Raw genomic sequence first — 4,799 nt, 5'->3', positions numbered from 1 at the left:
TCCTGTATATCCATGCCTATATGCTTTTCTGTTCTGCTATATCATTTTTTCTCTCTGTCCAGCTACATCACTTCTTATTCCTGCCCAGTTCTGTCACTTCCTGTCTGTCTGTATAGACCTCCAGACCTCTATGGTTAATTAATGTTGGAATTTAAGGCGTGTACCACCATGTCTGGCTCTATTCCCATTGTGGCCTTGAACTCACAAAGATCAGACATATCCCTGCCTCCCGAATGATACGATTAAAGGCATGTGCTATCATTGCCTGACTTCTATGTTTATTTATAGTGACTGGCTTTTTTCCTCTGATCCTCACATAAATTTTATTGGAGGGACACAGTATATTGGGGGACACACTACATCACCACAATCAACAAAATGAAAAGAAATGATTCAAAGCTGTCAGGCTTCTTATTTCACAACCTTTGAAATCTAAATCAATTACTGTTTGTTGTAGTTTAACACCATTTAAACCAGATTTTCATAGTGTATAATTTTAGGAAGCTTCTATCATAATATTTTTCCAGATGGCTTTCTTAATGGCCTTTAGTATTAGTTTTTCTTCACCAATCCTCTTTTACCCATTCTACCAGCTCCTACTACATTTAACCCTTTCTGTTCCATTATTCCCTTTCCTCCACATCATTTGCAGTTAATCTCCCTTCACTTGAAATCTCAACCACTGTTGGGTTACTTCCCTGAATTCTATTGTTAATACAATTTAAGCACTCATACCTTATGATTTAAATCTAGGATACACATATGAAAAAGAACATGTGGAAGTTTCTTCCCTGAGTATGTGTTATCACACTCAAGATCATTATTTTAGGTCTATCCATTTGTCTACATATTTCATTTTTCTTTATACCTGAATAAAATTTGATCATGTCCCACATTTATTTCATGTTTCTGCCCTATACTTTTTTTTTGTAACAAAATATGTTTACTTAAACATAAAGCACAGTGTTTTTTTTTTTTTTAATTAAAACCGCAGGTTCTTAGTTAGAATTAAGGCATAGGTCACTTTAAAAAATAGTGTATGAGAACTGTACTAGCATAGCATCAAACAATGCTGAGATAGCATGACTGCATGACTGGTCATGGTTCTTTTTGGGTGTACTACTTACGTCCTATGCTTTAAACCTCAGTCTACTTAGATGGCATGGGGTAAGATGACAAGGGAAAATTAGTCATGAACATAAACCGGCTGAGAGATATTCTTAGTAATGTGTTAAAAAATGAAAATCATGAAAACCCTTCCCAGGGCCATAATAGCTATTTGCATACCCTTTCAACATGGCAACATCTGTCATCACCAGTGATGGCTTACATTTTCTTTAGAACCTCCTCCCTTCTACAGATGAAATCAGTCACAGAGTTGTATCGCTTGGGACTACAAATGGAACAAACTCTCCCCGGGAGTCCTAATGCAGTCAATCCTCTGATTATATCACCTAGATCCTGTACTTTATCTTAGAGTTCTGGAATTCTGTTTTCTATTTGATTCATTCTCTGGATATCAACATGTAGAAGGCTGCAAATAGATCCATATCTGTCACCATGCACAAAACTTAAGTCCAAGTGGATCAAGGACCTCAACATAAATCCAGCTACTCTGAACCTGCTAGAAGAGAAAGTAGGAAGTAGTCTTGAACACATTGGCATAGGAGATCACTTCCTAAATATAACACCAGTAGCACAGACACTGAGAGAAACAATCAATCAATGGGACCTCTTGAAATTGAGAAGCTTTTGTAGAGCAAAGGATACAGTCAACAAGGCAAAGTGACAGCCTACAGAATGGGAAAAGATCTTCACCAACCCCACATCTGACAGAGGACTGATAGCCAGAATATATAAGGAACTCAAGAAATTAGACATCAAAAAGACCAACAGTCCAATTATGAAATGGGCTATAGAACTAAACAGAGAATTCTCAACAGAGGAAACTCAAATGGCTGAAAGACATTTAAGGAATTGCTCAACATCCCTAATCATCAGGGAAATGCAAATCAAAACAACTCTGAGATACCACCTTACACCTGACAGAATGGCTAAGATCAAAAACACTGAGGACACTTTATGCTGGAGAGGATGTGGAACTCGGGGAACTCTCCTCCACTGCTGGTGGGAATGCAAGCTTGTACAACCACTTTGGAAATCAATATGGCGCTTTCTTAGAAAACTGGGACTCAATTTCACCCCACATCCAGCTATACCACTCTTGGGTATATACCCAAGAAATGCTCAATCATACCACAAGAGCACTTGCTCAGCTATGTTTATATCAGCATTGTTTGTAATAGCCAAAACCTGGAAACAACCTAGATGCCCTTCAACTGAAGAATGGATAAATAAATTGTGGCACATATACACAATGGAATACTACTCAGCAGAGAAAAACAATGACTCACCTCAAGTTTTTTTTTTTTTTTTTTTTTTTTTTTTGACAGCTTGTAGGAACTTTATTTTCCTTCCACCTTTTTTCCCTTTGCTCAGGCGTCTGCAGAGGAGCTCAGGACCACTCAGTGGTGGCTCCAACCCACTCGGTGGCCTGCGCTGTGGGAGCTGCTGACAGGTCCTCAGTGGCAGGCTGGGCACTCTAGGCTTAAGTAGGGAACTGCTGGATCGGTACAGAGGGTACCTGTACACCCTTGAACCAGTCTGCCACCTCTGGCTGAGCAGCAGTGAACTCAGGAGCTGGTGCAGTCCATTCGCCCTGGAATTCCTCCTTGGTCACGGCCTTCTCAGCAGCGGCCTGTTCCTCCTTCTCAATCTCCTCTGGGTCTCTGTAGAAGTAAAGATCGGGCATAACTTCCCATGGGTGCTCACGGGAGATAGTGTCACGCATGCGGATTACTTCCCGGGCCAGCATCCACCACATCAGACCCACTGAGTGAGCTCCTTTATTGTTGCATGGGATGGCAATGTCCACATAGCGCAGAGGAGAGTCTGTGTTACACAGGGCAATGGTGGGCCGGTTGACGTAAGACGCCTCTGTGAGGGGCTGGTGGTCAGCTCTGGGATCAGTCACCACTAGAAGGCGTGGCTCCCTGAAGGCTGCTTGGATCTTGTTAGTGAAGGTCCCAGGGGTGAAGCGGTCAGCAATCGGAGTGGCTCCAGTGGTGGCCCAGACTTCATTCAGCACAGCTCGCTGCCCTGTCTTCCTGGAGGAGATGACGCTGACATCAGCAGGGTTCTCAATGGCAACAATAGCACGGGCTGCAAGCGACAGCGTCTCCCAGGTCCTCTTCGGGTTTATGATGTAGATACCATCACTTTTTCTTTTGTAGATAGATGTACTGCTCCATCTGAAAGTCAAGGTTGGTGCCACCTAAGTGGGTTCCTACAGCAAGGAATTTGAGGACATCCTCCTCCTTCATCTGCAGGACGTCAAGGGCTCCGGACATTGTGTAAGTTTCCCTTTAAGTTACGACGGGAATCAAGAACAACGCCGTATGGACCCGTCCCCGAGTAGCGCGGAAAGGCTCACCTCAAGTTTTTTAACAGGGATATTGTGTTCTTCAAATTTCATCTTGGATTTAGAATGTGGTATTTCACTCAACAATGAACTTGTATTTCTTAGACATCATTTGAGTGTTTATTATCCTCTTGGAATTCATTGAAATGTTTGCTCATGTATTCTTTAATTTTCTTGAATTCTTTGATAATGTTTATCGTTTTTGTTTTAACTTCTGTGTTCTGGGTTTCAATGTGGTTCTCATTAGAGAACGTTTGTCTAGGTCTAGGGTTTGATGGGAGAAAAAGAGACATTTGCATTAATAGCAATGAACAATTCTCTATGACTAAAGCCACAATGCACATTGCAGATCCAGGAAATCAAGAATACAGAAGCAAAAAATAGTCAATAAATTAAAATATTTTAAAAAAAATTTCTATGCTTAAGTACATTTTAAAAAGATGTATAAAAGACAGAGAAAGTTGGAAGACAACAAGAAAGGAGAACTTTGACAGAGAAACAGAAAAACGAATATGACTTTGGATCAAAACCCAAACATTGTGACTTGACATAAAACAGGAAGAATTAAATGAATCATGTTTCTTCACATTCTTTCAGTTTTATTCTGAACTATTTACACTAACTTCTTAAAGTTTCTCATTGTCATAATTCTTAGCAATGCTTTTACCTGCTAATTATAAAGAAAAAAACATTTAAATGTGTTAGCCATTATGACATTTGTACATATCTATGGGGTGAAAGATAATAATCCATCATATGTTTAGATATATAAGGATAAAGTTACAATGTATAATATTCATCCTCATATTATTATTATTATTTTAATTTAAATTTTTGTTTTTTCTCGTATTGAAAATAGATTTTTCATACTATATTCAATACAGATTTCCCTCCCCCAATTCCTCCAAAATATTCCCCATCTAACCTCCCCATTTGGATTCAACTCATTTGTAGCTATACTTAGAAAACAGACATTTAAATAATAATAATAATAATAATAATAATAATAATGATAATAATAATAATAATAAAACAAATCAAGATAGGACAAAGTTAACAGAAGAAAAAGAAAAAAGCAGAAGAAACCCTTAGAGATGTAGAGACACACTTTCACATGAAGAGGAATCCCATAAAACACAAAACCAGAAACTTTAACAAATACCCAAAGAATCTGTAAAGTCAATAAAAGGAAAGAAAGCAAGGAAGGAAGGGAGGAAGAAAGAAAGCAAGAAAGAAGACAAAAAGCCATGAAAAAGCAGTATAAGGAGTACTGGCATTAAGACTTCGTTGAAAGTCTGGTGGAATTATATGCTATAAC

General features: G+C 38.9%; 1 pseudogene; it reads right to left on the bottom strand.

Annotated features, from left to right (window-relative positions):
- Nucleotides 1-2,450: 2,450 nt before the first annotated feature.
- LOC114700327 lies at nucleotides 2,451-3,479 on the bottom strand (annotated as a pseudogene).
- Nucleotides 3,480-4,799: the final 1,320 nt, after the last annotated feature.

The sequence above is a fragment of the Peromyscus leucopus genome, chromosome 9 (genome assembly GCF_004664715.2).
Source record: "Peromyscus leucopus breed LL Stock chromosome 9, UCI_PerLeu_2.1, whole genome shotgun sequence".
Taxonomy (NCBI): domain Eukaryota; kingdom Metazoa; phylum Chordata; class Mammalia; order Rodentia; family Cricetidae; genus Peromyscus; species Peromyscus leucopus.
The sequence above is the reverse complement of the archived record's forward strand: the minus strand, read 5'-3'. Positions and strand labels throughout refer to the sequence as shown.